Source organism: Ananas comosus, linkage group 5, assembly GCF_001540865.1.
Source record: "Ananas comosus cultivar F153 linkage group 5, ASM154086v1, whole genome shotgun sequence".
NCBI lineage: Eukaryota > Viridiplantae > Streptophyta > Magnoliopsida > Poales > Bromeliaceae > Ananas > Ananas comosus.
Genome location: NC_033625.1, coordinates 7,582,443 through 7,599,034, shown reverse-complemented (window position 1 = coordinate 7,599,034; position 16,592 = coordinate 7,582,443). Strand labels below are relative to the sequence as shown.

General features: G+C 41.1%; 1 long non-coding RNA gene across 1 annotated transcript; it reads right to left on the bottom strand.

Annotated features, from left to right (window-relative positions):
- LOC109709831 lies at positions 15,723 to 16,268 on the bottom strand. The gene is made up of 3 exons (XR_002216216.1): positions 16,099 to 16,268; positions 15,893 to 15,996; positions 15,723 to 15,818 (listed from the first exon to the last, which is right to left on the bottom strand). It is a non-coding gene; the product is annotated as an uncharacterized LOC109709831 (long non-coding RNA).

Genomic DNA, 16,592 nt, shown 5'->3' with positions numbered 1-16,592 from the left:
TTCTTTTTCTTGTATGGGATAAGTTCGTATACAATAATGAATACAAATATAGCGGATATGGTTTAGGAATACTGGTGTAATTTGTTCTGTTAACAATTTAAATAGTTAAGGGTCTCTTGGTTTCTTTTTCCGATCTTTTTTGTAGTTTTTGAAATTGATGAGCAGTAACTTTGCAGGCCCCATACCAGAAGAAACTAATGGATCTGACCTTGCTGAACATCGACGAGATTAAATGGGTGAACTCATACCATGCTGAATGCAGAAAACGAGAATAGAAGGAAGAGGAAAAAGAGATCAAGGAGGAAGAGGAGAAGGAAGGGCATCGTGAGATTGAGAGTACCGAGTACGAGAAATCGCGGAATGGCTTCGATCGGATGGGGACTAGGGACGGGCCGCGGGTGAGGCGTCTAGGGACGGGCCGCGGGCGAGACGGGGTGGACAACAGAGGGAAGGATTGCCGGATTGGGGACGAGCGGCGGAGACCGCGGACGGCGGATCGAAGAGGGCGGCGAAATAGCGGATGGGGCAAAAGGACTTAGGGTTTAGTGATGAGTAATCCCTCCCGCAGCCCCGCTCTGGCCGCACATCCCGAGGACCACATTGAAAATAAGGAAAAATAGCAAAATAAAGATAGGGATTTTTGTATACCGTTGGATGAGGATCCAATGGATAAACATTATTAAATATTTTATATATTATATATAAATATATATATATATATATATATATATATATATATATATATATATATATATAATTTATTCGGGTTCGGGTTCGGGTTCGAGTTCAGGTTCGAGTTCGGGTCGAGTATATACAAAATCCATACCCGTACCCATATCCGTCGGGTTTTTATTTTCTATGCACATAACCAAATCCATATCCGTTTAGCTCAGGTAAACCCGCCCCGTTCGGGTTCAGGTATGAATAAAATTTCGGGTATCCATAACCATTGACATCCCTATACTCTAATCCATAAATTCGTGTACTAGTAAGGAAATAAACCAATGATACATGTCGACGATGTTAAAACTTAGGAGAGTTCCGACGATTTCGGTAAACATTAACCCACCTCGACACGCTAATCCAACTACGGTGAGAAGTCGAAAGGAGAGGAAACCACGTGCTCGCCCGACCTCCCAACGATGCAACTACGATGCCCGCGCGCTCGAACAGCTCCCCGGCACAACGTCGAAGTCTACCCGAGCTCGAGCCGCGACTCCACCACGAGCGACGTCTCCAAACTAGAGAAAGAGAGAAAGCAGCAGCCAAAAGCTCATTCTCTGTCTCTCTCCTCCTAATTTTAACATCGTCAACATGTATTATTGGTTTATTTCCTTGCTAGTATTCGAATTCATGGATTAGAGTATAAAATCTGAATTTGAAGTTAAGCTAGAATTATAATTTTACATGTTGGACTTGGATTTGACTTAGGAGAAAACATATAGATTCTACACGTACTGTCATTTCTGAAAATTTCCAGATTTAGCTTTAAGAGCTGTGGTTCGTTTGTATCGCCGCTGTTGGTATGCGGTGGATATCCAGATTAGTGTAGGATGAGTTTACGCTCGTGCTGGGATGACAAGCTTATATTACAGTAGTGTGTAAACTGTTTTGGACTGTCGCGTGCCGTCGCGGTTGACGGTGGACCCAAATTTCTGTGTTTTGCCTCAGATTGTGCCAAGGGCACGTGAGCTTTGGTTGTTAGACCAGTTAGACCTATTTTCATTGACTATAGCCTGTGAGAACCAGATTGAGCTCGACAGAGACACGCTTGCATACTCGGTTGGATCGCGCCCACGAGTGCCGCTCCGGAGTTTGGCTACGTACTTTTGTGTTGATGTCGTAGTGTCCGGTTAGGACTTTGCTCTCCACCGGCAGCCCTTAGGGTGGTGTGCGGTGTAGCTTCGGCATGCGGGACCGGTGCGTTCACAGTCCCTAATGAATTTGGGTTAGAGATTGTATTTTTGTTATATCTACAGATAGCCAGTGTTGGTTAGCGATAGTATAGTGGCATATAGTTGTAGGGTTTCCAGCTTTCCTTACTATCTCTTACGCACTTTTCTGTAGACTTAGTGGGCAAGCCGTTGAGGTCGGTGACAGTACCCACTGAGGACTACTCATTTTTGCGGTAGTTTTCACACCCGGTTGTTGACCCTTTTTTTGCAGAGCCTTCGTCCGCGACTGCTGCTGTTGTCGATTCTAATCGTGGAAAGGGAGTCACGAGCTAGATCCCTTCCAGCCTTGCTGTAGTACTAGAGAAGTACCTTCCAGCGGTAGTTTTGGGCTTTCATTGTACATACTGTGTTGTTGTCGGGGTACTCGCTGGAGCGAGTGTGTAGTGAACTTTTTGTATGTACTGGAACCCCTCGAGGTTTTATATATATATATATATATATATATATATATTCAGTTTAGCAGCTCTTTACCTTGTGGTTATAGCTTGGTTTGTTTACAGGTACAGCTATCGCTTCGTATATAGGAAAAATTCCTATATATACGGCGAGTCTGTTGGTGTGCCCGGAGAAAAGTGTAATCCGGAGCGTGACATGGTGGGTACGGTACCAGCCCAATGCCGTACCGGTACTCAACATCAGATTGGCGCAACCCGAGAGCATTCGGTTCAGGAAATACACTGGGGCACCGGTACTCCTCTGCCTGGTACCGATACTCAACACTGAAAACCTGCACTTTGCAGATTCCAGTGTCAAAACTTTGCTCTCGCGTCGCACTGAGTCCGTTTTGCGTCCATTTCGCGCCAAAACGACTCCGACTAATCCCGACACTCTCCAGATGTGTCGACAAGCCTCAGATGCTGAAACCCACAGGCTGCAGAACACCAGTGACACTACAGTAAGATAACCTAAATAGAAAATTAAAATTTTTGCGTGGAGCAAAATTGAAATAAGATTTTGTCTTTCAAATGTAAAGCGTTTCATTTGAAGGCTTTGCTTCAGTAGTTGTTGAGAGAAGTGATTTAGAAGATTTTAATATAGTATTTCTCTTAAAAACACTATTTAAATAATATTTTGCCAACAACATAAAACCTACACTAGGAGGGCGAATAGGTTTTTAGTGTCTATTCCAGTCGTAGCAAAGTATTTGGCATCCTCGCAAAAAGTTGAAATTTGTAAGGTTTAATTCTGCTATAGAGATAAGTAGTTGAGAAATAATAATACATGACAATATTATTCAAGTAATACTGCATTAACCAACACTAGCCTTATCTTATGATTAGCCAAATAGGCACTTAGCCCTCTTTTCAGATCGTAGTGTTCAAACTTCAAACGCGCCGGCTCTCATTCTTCAAAAGAGTTCACAGAAAGCTTGAAAGCACGTTAAAACTTGCGTCCTCTAAGAGAGAAGCTAGCACTAAGTCAACATTGCTCTTTTTCTTCTTTTTTTTTTGTGGTTTGTCACACCAATTTTATAGCATTGAAGAAAAGAAGCTTCGCAGCACTTTTATTATTATTATTTTTAAATTTTTTAGCCTTTCAAAGTATGAAGCGGGAGGGTATGTGGATCCCAAACAGGGCCTCATTTAGTAGAGTTGTTAGTGGGCTGGTCAGATGTTGAAATTTTGGGTACCAATTCCAACTTGTGTGGTATATTAAAAATCAGCATCACAAACAATGCTTATGCCACTGATATTTTTACCTACTTATTATAATTTTATCATTGACTCATTTTGTCATTTCTCGCAAAAATGCTGCTTGAATGTCAACGCACGACGAGCCCTTTCTTTTTTCTTAATTTTTTTCTATTTTTAAATAAGAGCCATATTGGTAAGCGTGGACTTAGTCTTAGTTAGGGTCAGGAACGACTTTAGTTGCTAAAGAGTTAAGAGCGCTTTTGATTGCTTTATATTTTCAACAGAAGCATATTTGTAAGATATTTAAAAAAAAAATTAAAATTCGACTTCTTTGAATTTTATTTTTGATTTTATGGTGAGAAAAAAGTTGTTAATAATTCTTAAATATAGTGCGGGTTTTGACAGCACTACTAAGATACTACTATCTTACTTTTTCATCTAAATTTTCCTGCCATTTATTAATTGTAATTGAAGCAAAAGTTAAATAAAGCTTAATTATTTTTTTTTTATATTCAAAATTATATATTTATTTTTCTTTTTTTTTAAGTGAAAGCCAAAATTTAGGTTTTGGCTAATTTTTTATTTATTTTTTGTTAGTTGGAATAGCTGTCTCACAAGTCATGTTAATTAGATTATGAAGATAAGTATAGTCTTAGGTACATTAATTCTCTGTGATATACTCTACTTTTTATTTTATTTTTTTTCTTTGAGGATAAAAAGAAGCAAATAGCTTTAATAAGAAAATAAAATTTTATAATTGTGAAAGTTGCATGCAAGTCGTTTTCATTTTTCATTTTTCCCTATTTACCTTTTCTTTTTCAGTTTTCACATTCTTCTCTTTCACTTTTCCTTTTTTTCTTTTACTTTTTTTTTTTTAACAACCATATAGAGATCGACAAAAAAAATAATTGAGTATCTCTATTAAAAAATTAGTAAATAGTAGAAAAAGAAAATAAAATTTTATAATTGTGAAAGTTGCATGCAAGTCGTTTTCATTTTTCATTTTTTCCTATTTACCTTTTCTTTTTCAGTTTTCACATTCTTCTCTTTCACTTTTCCTTTTTTTCTTTTACTTTTTTTTTTTTTGTCTTTTTTCTCTTTTCTGTTGTTTCTTAGACCACTAAAAGTTTACACTTATCTTTCCCTGCAGTTGAAATGATTGGAAAAAAGCTTTTCAATGGTTTTTGTTTTATTCCATCCATCCCTTTCAATCAAAAAGAAGTGTTCAACATAACAAACCTAGCTTTAGAAATGTTTTTAATTTAAGAAAAAACTTCAAATACTACCCCGTGATTTCGCACTCTCTCATTTTACTACCCTATAATTTAAAGTGCATCAATTTGGTACCCTATGGTTTTATTTTTCGCTTCTTATTATCAATTTCACTATTTTTTTATCGTTAAATCAGCGACAAAGTTAAAACTGAAGGATACTAAAGTGAATATTCGATAAAGCTAGATGGGGTATCTAAAGTTTTTCGTATATAATTTAACAAAATATTAACGAAGAAACTAACGAAAAGATAAAAATGAAACTACAGGGTACTAACTTGATACACTTTAAACTATAGGATAGTAAAGTAAGAAAGTATGAAACTATATGGGTGGTATTTGAAGTTTATCTTTTTTTTTATGAAAGTTATACAATGAAATACTCAAATCACCATCAACTTAAACTAAATTTTTCTAAATAGTTTCTTACTCTAGTAGAACTGTGACACCCCAACTTCCCAGGGAGTTTTCCATCCTAGGACTACTCTTGACCTAACACGTTTAACTCTCTTAACTTCGTGGGCCTAGCTACCGTCCAAAATGTTTAAGTTAGGTTAAGAGTTTAGCCCTATTATATCTCATTTATAGGACTATCTGGGGTCTCACAATCTCCTCCCTTTTAAGCCCTGACGTTCTCGTTAGGCTTAGACTCACAAATACCAGACGATGTGAGATTTGTCTCGCTAGCCTTGTCATTCCGACCCTGGCTCAGCCGAGACTAATCTCACACTTCCGGCTGGTACGTAATTGGCTCTGATACCAACTGTGACACCCCAACTTTCCAGAAGGTCATTCATCCTAAGACTACTCTCGTTCTAGCACGCTTAACTCTCTTAACCTCTTAGGCCTAGCCACGACCATAATGCTTAAGCCGGGTTAAGAGTTTAACCATATTATATATTATTTATAGGACTACCTGTAGTCTCACAAGAACAAAAGTTGCAAATCAGATTTTCTATTTCTTAAGATCAAAAATTCATTTGAGCTTTAACAAGAACTAAATAAAGTATGTTTGATTAATATATTTAGGTCCAAATTAGTAAATTACAAAAATTTCTCCTGCACTTTAGCAGTCTCTATTTACCGACTACTGTTATCTCGGTTAGATCCAAAAACTTAAAGCAACAGTTGAATTTAATTACGAAACTTAGGTCCAAAAATTTAAAACAACAGTACTTGAATTTAATTACGAAACTTAATTAAAAGGAGTCACTATATCACATCGTTATGTATCTCTGCATTTGTCTGTTTTTACTTAACGAATTTCTACATCGCTCAAATGTTCGAAATTGATAATTTCTAGTTTATGTATATTCTTCTACTCCTTAATTACTGCATATAAATAAGAGTTAAATCAATTTCGTATGTACTTTCATCCGCCTCTAATTACATAAAAGCCCCTACCACTTAAATTTAGAAAAATTATCAAAACTATCCATATGACTATAACATTATTTGCGTCTATTAGCTGTATTTTTTTTGTAATGGAAATTGATGGAAAGAATATTTTGAAATGGGTTTTTTTTTTATATGGAATTTCAGCAATATGGGTTGGTCTTTTTCATATTTTAACTCATATAAAATTTTGATAGTAATTGGAAGGATGTGTACGATATTATTTACGAATTTATGAAGATAATATTGATACTGACAATTTTGAAAGGATCGTTTTGATATTTTTTAGGTTTTGATGGGTACGTTTGAATTATCCTTATAACTTATATTATCTGTAAACTCTTTTTTTGTTAAGTTCTAAATTTATAGTCAACAATCCTTCCAAATTTTTCGCCTATTCAAGATAATGACTATAGGACTGTTTGATTACCCAAGAAAGTGTGGAAGAATGTTTTCCAACAAAATAATTTTTCGTGAAAAACTTTTTTCTATTTCTGTCTATTTGGTTTTAAGGAAAACTAGCATTTATGAAAAAAAAAATTCCTAGATTTTATGAAAAAAAAAATGGTGTTTTTGTTTTTCTTAAAAATAGATTTTATGAAAAAAAAATAGTGGTTTTTTTTTTCTTAAAAAAAATCGAAAAACAAAAACATTAATTTTCTATGAAATTGCTTTCCAAAAAAGTTAGTCTTTTCTTGGAACCAAATGACGAAAAATTAGAAAATAGATTTTTTTTATAGAAAACTTTTTTTTTCGGAAAAATAGTTTCGCACATTTTTTAAAAATCAAACACTCCCCATGTATTGCATAAAAATTAATGTAATTTATAAGTGAGAGGTAATTGAACAAACTAAGTAGGGAGAGGTAATTGAAATACAAACGAAAGTGCATGAAAAATATTTTTGTAATGTTGCCTTTATAATTTAGAATATTCTTAATGATAATGTGAGGAAGGCTCATCCATTCCCTATTTGAAGTCACACAAGTTTGAATTTAATAATTAAAAAGAATTACATTAAGAGTCATATTAATCTACTTACCTTTAAATAATTAAGAATCTAGGTGTTAACATGATAACATCTAAGGCTCATGCCTACTTGGACAAAGTGGATGTTGTTTAATTGCAAAGAAAGGAACATCTTGTCACGCCCCGGGGTCCCTTTTCAGTTTAAAACAAAGCGGAAAAGCGTCTGAAATTTTTTTTTTGAAAACCTGACCCCAGAGTATGCCAGATCCGCCACAAATACAGGGAATCCACTGTTCACACGGACAGAGTCTCCCCTGTATTTGCACGGCGTCGGTCAAATACACAGTACAACCAGGATACAACCACAACCAGATGAGTATAAAGATAACTATACATTCATACATTCACCATTCACATCACAATTTTACATTCAAGATTTAAACAGAAATCCACAAAAAAAATTTTTGAAAACTGTTTCCTACACAGAAACTTTTATTCTTTTAAAAACGCTACCACGAGGGGTAGGAAAACATTTTATTTTACAAAATCCAGAAATCCACATTTTCAAATGTAAATAAATACTGAACCACATAAACCAACTAAACTATATATCAACAGAAATACCAAGGATAATAACTAAATCGAAATAACCTGGGTCGGAAGCTCTATCGACCGCTACACACGTACCTCACGTCTCGTCCCACTACTCATCGCCCGCGATACCTGAAAAATGGTGGGGGAGGTGAGAACATGTAAACATGTCTCCCCTCCCAGTGGGTACCGCAAGCCGAAGAAGGCGAGGAGTACTCACCGGATCAGGAAGAGAGCTATACAACAACACGGAGAACTAGATAGACATAAGTGCTGGTAAGTAAAGATGCTGATAAGTAAGGAGCTGACAAGTATAAATGCAGGTAAATAAAACAGTAGCTACAATAAACAGATAAGGATGTACTGAAAATAAACACTACAGCTACTGTATGCATGCGTCAACTGACGATAAGTTCAAAAGTACCCAATCTCGCTGCCCGATTGGTCCGAAGACCTCAGGCCCATGCCACACTGCTCAACCTGTACCTGACCCTCGCAATGAAGCCCCTGGGTCAGAAGCACAGTACCTGACCCTCGCAATGAAGCCCCTGGGTCAGAAGCATATACCCTCGCAATAAAGCCCCTGGGCTCACGGGTTGGCAATCCAACCACTTTTCCGGAAAAGAACACCCTCTTGCGGTGGATCAGACCGCTGGTGTTCGTGAAATGCGTACCTGCAGTGGCGATCAATGTAGTATGCTCAAAGATCATCCATCGGCAACTAGCCGACAATCCAGCCCCTTGGGGCTCACCGACCGTATAGGCCATCAGCAACTAATCGGTTACGTCAAGATAGAACTATAGCAACTCGACCGAATAGGTCATACATATCAAAATAGGGGAACCGCCCAACCAAATCACAGATATAGATAGAACTGTAGCAACTCGACCGAATAGGTCATAGATATCAAAATAAGGGAACCGCCCAACCAAATCACAGATATAGTGAACCGATAAGTCAACTCTACTCCTAAGCATGATATCAATATGGAACTGACTGAGTAGAGGAATGCAGAACAGACCAACTAGGTCAACAGATACGAATGCTCAACAGACCAACTAGGTCAACCGATACGGATGCGGATAGAACTACTCTACTCCTACTCAGGATACTAAGCATGCAAACAACGAGTAGAGCATAATCAAACAACGTGGGTGTAATGTAAACAACAGAGGTGCAAAGCTCAATATATAACGTATGCATGGATAATAACAAAGGAGCAAAGGTAAGAAACCATCACTGAACGTGCACCACTGTACCGACGTCGGATCGAAGTACCCACCTGTACAACTGTCGCGCCTGTCACCTGACTGCAAAAGAACGTCAACAGGACCTAAGGAGGATCCACTAGGTTAGTGTCTAACCCACAACTAAGAAGCACTACATCATAATCCCTCTAACAAACCCACGGAGATCAGTTTCCCAAAACCGACTACCGTAACTCGCCGGAAGTCCCGAAAATCGCACCGGGACTCCGTCGGGACCACTGAAATGTCCCGAAACGCACCGACCCATGCTACAAGTCATCTGCTGCCAGAAAACACTCCAATTTGGATGTTTTGGCAGCAAACATAAGATAAACACCGCGACACTATTATCGCCGGATAATTGTACGAATACGGGTTCCCGGAAGTGTCGAATTCGACACCGGAACCCACCGTCGCTCACCCGTCATCACCGAACCCACAAAGTGATGATGGTGACCAGCCAACAAGGCTTAGCGACCACTCACAGAGCAACCAAACGACGTCGGAAGAAATTCGAATCGAAACCGCGTTCTATCGGCGGATTTCGCCGAAAAACGCTCCGGAAATGCATTTTCGGTCTTCGCAAAGGTCCGGGGCCTTGGACAAGCAGTCCGGAGGTTATCCTCAGCCCAAACTTGCTGCCAATAGCAGCCACGACGGACAACGTTGCATAAAAGCCCTTCCGAATACCCGAAATCGCATTATTTCATGCGATTTCGGCGCCTTTATGGTCCGTTTACGCAAACCAGAGATCAATCAGCCGAGTCAAAATACCCGCTGACAGTTTTTGACGTTCCGGAGGCCGTGCTCACCTTTCGGAGCAATATCGGCCACAGCGGAGAGCGCGGGAGTGACGCGAAAATCTGCGAACAGCGCGCACAGCAAGAAGAACATGCTTATCTCGCAAATCAGACGCTCTCAGACTCCAATGAAGGTGGCCACGATGATCAGCACTGAACCAGGATCATCGTGCTCACCTTCAGAAGACTCGGGGTGGCCTCCGTTCACCGGAACAGTGACCGGAACCCCAAGACAAGGTGCAGAAAGCTATTACGTAACTCACCGGAGCAAGGTAAGGCACGGGACGGCCGGCGGCGGCCGGATGGTGGGCTAGTCGGCCAAGGGAAGGTGAGGCCAGAGCGGGGAGGCCAGGGCGCGCGTCGGCCGACGACGGGAGGCGGCGGAGGCGGCGGACGATGATGCCCTAGCCGCACAACCCGAGGAGAGCTCGAGCTCATCCCGGTTGACAGGGTGCTCCGGCGGCGGGGTAGCCGGTGGCTGACGGGTGCGGCCGGCCAGGCGGAGCCGATGCTCACGCCGGCCGGCGGCGGAAGGCGGCGGCGGCGATGCTGGGTGTGGCTCGGCCTGCACAGACCCTGCGCGGCCACAGGGAGCGGGAGCGGTGGCCGGCGGCCACGGGGACGGCTGGGGTCGGCGGGAGAGTCACGCGGGAGGTCTCCGACGGCAGAGGGATGACGGCGCGGCTGACGGTGGGCGGCGGCGACGCGCGGAGGCGGAGCTAGCCCCGGCTCGGCCCGCACTTGGTCAAGGCGGCCGCAGAAAGAGAGAGCGGCGGCCGGCAGCGACGGGAGCGGCGGCGATGGCACGCGGGGGCATGCCGGAGGCCAGCTGAGGGCGGCGGGACCGAGGGTGGGCGGCGGCGATGCGCAGAGGCAGAGATCACCCAGGCTCGGCCTGGGTGACTGCAGGTTGGCCGCAGGGAGCAAGGTGGCTCCGGCGGCGTCGGCGGCGCGCGCCGACGGCGGGGGCCGGCGAGGGTCGGCGCCGGAGGTAACTCTCTGCCACAGGGTGAAGGATCCTCGGGGCTTCGCGCGTTTCCCTGTGTACTCAGGCCGAGAGGGTGGAGAGGAAGATGACCATGAGTTTTCCGGCGGCCGGAGTTGCTCGCCGGAGGTCTGGGCACGAGCGTAGGTAGGGCAGGGACCTACTGGGGCTATCTAGGGCACGGTTGGGGAACTAGGTAGGCTAGATCTAGGGTTCCTTGCAAAAGAACCCTAGATGCACATTGTATGCAATGTGCAAATTGCACAAAAGTCCACCTGAACTACAAATTTCAACCCTAGTCCCTCACAATGGGTAACTATCGCGCTTTAGCACCTCCACAATCGATCTCGCGCGATTCGGTACATAAAATATTACGACTTTTGCGAATTTCCCGATTTTCCACTCTCGACCCCTTAGCGAACTTATTGCAATTCCCAAAGATCCGTCCATCGGATTTCCAATCGGATCACACCAACGCATTCAGCACGTCGAGGCATCGAATCTAGCATTTCGTTTCGTCAGATTTGATCTCCGATTCACGACGAAATCCATTCTCTCTCCAAAAGGCCAAAATGGTGCACAATTACATAAGAAACATGTATTTTCAGATTTTCTCGAAAACCGTGCATCAGATCTAAAATCCGTCAGTGCCATTGGTTCCAGAATAGCTGAACCGTTCAAAACGAGCTATTGGATCGCTATGAACGGAGTCCGATACGCGCCGAAAGCCAGCTCTACTCCGTGGCTTCACCGAAAAACCGAAGTTACTATTCACTTAAGTGAAAACTAATAATCGCGTAACTTCTCCGTTTTAGCTCAGTTTCTCCTGAAACTTGACGAGTGCTTGTGTAATTAAATTACACACATAAACATCATCAACAGAGAGTTTAATTGCACTGTAAAAATCTCAGTCCTTACACATCTTGCATGACATCTATAAATAAAAATACACTACTTGAGGAATCTCACAATTTTTAAAGCATTATGTTTAGTCCCAACACAAAACCATAACCCTAGTTTGCATTTTACACTATTACAAAGTAAACAATGATAAATTGGGAGTATAAACCAAGCTAGTTTTGGTTTGGTCCCTCAACAAAAATTGACCCTTGATGGATCACTCCACCAAATTTGTTATATTTCCCATATAAAAATAAAAAGGGAAAGATGCATAAACACCTCACTAAACTTTGCATCTTTACTACACTACAACAAAAACGGTCTATACCAACACTTTTAAATGTCGGTACAGGTCAAAAAAAATGTTGTTGGCTAAATTACCAACACTTTTAAAAAGTGTTGCTATATGTGGGGTCACTAGATATATAGTAACAGTTAAAGAGTGTCGCTATAATTTAAAAAGAGTGCTGCTAATTTACCAACACTTATTTAAGCATTTAGTAACCGCCAGAACTCTACCTCGTTGGCTGCGGTGGCGGAGAAGGACGAGAGGAAGGGATCTTCGTCTAGAATTTCAGTCGATTGAGTGAAGGGAGAAGGAAAAATAGTAATCGATTTTTCTTTTCTTTTTCTTTTCTATTTGTAATCGAGCCGAATGGATTGGGTGGGGTGGGTTGAGTAGAATAACATTTTATTTTTAGTTGGATTGGACTTTATATTTACACATTATTAGATTTTTTTTAAGTTTTGAAATAAATAGAACACTTATACAAAAGTGTCCCAAACATATGTCCCTATAACCTAATTCTGTTGTAGTGCAAGTAGGCCCTTAAACTTTCAAGTTTAACAAATTAGAATTTATAAACTTAATCAAACAGTTCGATAAATTATTCTAATTCTTAAGAAAAAATTAATAAATAAACACTGTTTCTCAAAAAAATAAAAAAATCTTACATGTGATCTTGTGAGGCTTTGGATCACTTTGGAATATGTCTTTGCTATTCTAATGCTTGAGAAAGGCAATCAAAATCAAAGATATATTCACTTGTTTTTTAATTCTTATGCTCTATTTTTATCCTGGAAAAGAGAAGCAGATTTTTTATATTTTGAAGCATTACAATCACGGATTGTCATGTCACTGGCACGATGCTGTACCACCGCACTACACCAAAAGAGACTTTTTGTGGCAATTATTTAGCGGTGATTATCAAACGGCCGCTATTACTATTATTTTATTACACTTTTAGCGGCAATTATGTTCAAATATACCTACTAATATTTATATATTAAATATAATCCTAATCCAACCCCAACCTAATCCAACCTCAACCTAACCCAACCCAACCTCGTGCCCTCTCTCAACCNTTATTTAGTATGTTTTTTGCGGCAATTATAATTAATTGTAGCGGCATTTATAATAGTTGTTATTGTATATTATTTAGCGGCATTTATAATAGTTGTTATTGCATACTATTTAGCGGCATTTATAATAGTCATTATTGTATAATATTTAGCTGCATTTATTTGAATTTTTACCAACCGTCGGAATAAATACCGCTAAAACTTTTAGCGATCCCGCCAATAGCGGCAATTGTTAAAATTGTCACAAAATATTTTAGCGGCAATTGTAATTGCCGCTAATTTAAAAAATAATCACCGCTAAAAAATAATTTTGTTGTAGTGCCGGTACACTACAACTCACCGGCACGGCCGTGCCAGTGTCGGCACAGTCCCGTGCCACTGGTTAGCTTGTAGGGTTTGACATGGATTTTTTTTTTCTTTCTTTTTTTGAAGGATTGTCAACTTTTTCGGATGTTTTAAAATTTGTAATGCATATGAACTTAACCCAAATTGCATCTCTCATTCAGACCAAGCTTGTAGGGTTTTGAAGGATTTTTTTTTTTCTTTCTTTTTTTGAAGGATTGTCAACTTTTTAGGATGTTTTAAAATTTGTAATGCATATGAACTTAACCCAAATTGCATCTCTCATTCAGACCAAGTTGAAATAATCATACACAACTCATAAAAGTATATAAACACTAAATAAGATTAATAATTAATAACATATAATACTAGAGATAATTTAACATACTCAAATCATAATACTAAAGTCTAAACTTTTATCTCTCATTGAAACTAGGCTGGAATACTATTAATAGCACTAATGACTTGGTGCTATTAAGTTTTCTACCCTTGGATTAAAAGATATGCGGTTAGGATGATGTAGGCCCCTAGAGTTGAGTGGGTGGTTAGTTGAATAGTATAATCGAACGGATGAAAATGATAAAAGAGCTAAATCCAATGGCAAAAAACTTGATAGTACCAAATATTTCGTACTATCGATAGTATCCCAGCCGGACTCCTCTCATTGCTAATAATATGTTAAATGCTTAGTAATTATCATCATCGGTTACCAGAGTGATCCCTGTATATAAATTAATATTTCTGATAATGGTGAAAGCTCATTTGATATCGGCACATCTCAAATTACGTACATATTCATTATAATGAATTCTATCATGATATACGTGTATTATTATGACTAACACCAGCAGAAAAATAATGACGGCACCATCAAAATATCTTTTTTAACCGCTTAAAATAGAAAAAAAATAAGTAAATAGATTCATAACAAACCGTGCCGACTCCGCACGAACGGGCACAGAGTTATGCACACTGCAATATTATGGGGCAATATAGAGGGCAGCAGGTGTCACGCCCCGGATGTCTCGTTCCCCGGGCACGCCGACAAATCCGCTGTATACAAAGAAATTTTTCCTGTATACGAAGCGTCAAAGTACCTGTAGAAATACAATACTACAAACAGTAGCATAGAGCTGCTAAATATCTGAGTTTCATATACATAGCTAGAATCCAAAATACAAAGCTACTCGCACTGGCGAGTTAAACAACTATGTACATAAACTCCAAAACAAAACTACCTGCAGTAGGGGAAAGCCTCTAGCTCTGACTGTCGGGTAGGGCTCTAGCTCGCAACGCCCTTGCCTCGATCCTGGGCGGCAGAAGATGCAGCAGCCGGCACCTGTGGCTCTGCAAAACATAAGTAACAACTGGGCGTGAGAACTACTGTAAAAACAAGTAGTCCGTAGTGGGTACCGCCCAAAACGACATCGGTCACCCACTAAGTCTACAGAAGGGAGCAAGGATAGAAGGAAAAGCAGGAAGTACACTCTACCGCTATCATCCACTACACTATCATGCTCTACACTAACCAACTGTAGGAAATGTCAAATCTGACCCAATCCAAATCGGGACTGTAAGCATACCCGTCCCCGGGACTGTGAATACACCCGTCCCTGCCCCGTTGCGACTATCGGGCTCTATCCACTCTAACTGGTCCGTGGAGAGCAAGTCCAACTGGCATGAGCGACACCAACGCGAAAGCACAAGCCTGACTCCGGAGTGGCACTCGTGGGCGCTACCCAACCGAGTATGCAGCGTATCTCTGTCGAGCTCAATCAGGCTCCAACTAGCCAAAGTCAAGTAATCGACTCAAACTGGTCTAACAACCAACAGGTAACGTGCCCTCGGCACAATCTGACGCCAAAAAGGCGATACGGGTCCACCGTCAACTCTGACGGCACACAACAGTCCGAAATAACCTAAACGACCCTGTAAAAATTCACTCGGCGAACCAGCACGAGTGTAAATATATTCTAAACTATCTGGAGTACTCGTCTCGACCATACTGCGACAGTACAATTTTCTAACGACTCCTAGAGCTAAATCAGACAGTTTATACAGGTGACGGGTCCAAATCGCAGGTTTTCTCCTAATTCAATTTCCAAGTCCAACATGTATAATCTACTTAATTTAAAAAAATATGCTCCAAAATTCAGATTTCACAATCTACATATAGTCCATGAATTTAAGCTAAAATTAATTACCGAAATCAAGATCTATACATGTCGACCAATAAGAACTTAGGAGTAAAGCCGATGTAACCCACCTAAAATGCTAATCCCTGGCAGCGAAGGACTCCCCCTGGTGTAGTGCAACCTGCTGGATCACCCGGAACCCGCCGAGTACAGAAATCGCCTAAGCCCGAGCTCTACGCAACAAAATTCACCAATTCAGTCCAAAATCCACAGTAGCAGAGAAGAAAGGGATTTCGACCTAGCTAACCTTTACCAAAATTCGCAAGTAAGGGCTTCGTGGATTCCTTTCGAAGTTCCGAATCCAACGAACCAAGCCTCGTCGAAATCCAATGCTCCTACGCCGAGAGCGAGCTGAAATACTAACAGTCGACGGTGGATTTCAGCAAACAACATCTTTCCGAGTTGAAGTAGTAAGAACTTGCCCAAAATCCCAGGAAAGGCTGAATTACTCACCTCGACAGCGATTAGCACCGGTGCGACGTCAAGAACGGCGAAGTTGCACGCTCGCCCGGTCTCCTCGCGATGTCCCGGCGTCAAATACGTGCTCGAACGATCCCGCGGCGCGACGTCGACGACGAAACTCCAACCGAGCTCTCCTCCTTGCTCACAATCGGGACTAGAGAGAGAGATGAAGGAACACAAACCCTTCTCTCAACTCCTCTCCTCTGTATATAGGTTGAGGGAAAAATGGGTGACACAAACGAGGGAGAGAAATTACTCAAATAGCCCTCTACCTACCCCCTTGTACCGGTACACGGGCTCCTGTACCGGTACAAGAGCCAACCCGAGAGCAGTTGAGCTATTTCGCGCTGGTTGTACCGGTACAGCCACTAAGCTTGTACCGGTACAGCAAGCAGAGAATGCTGCTGTTTTGCAGAATTCTTCGCGATAAGCGGCCCTCGCGTCGCACGGAGTCCGTTTTACGTCTATTTGACGCCAACGCGACT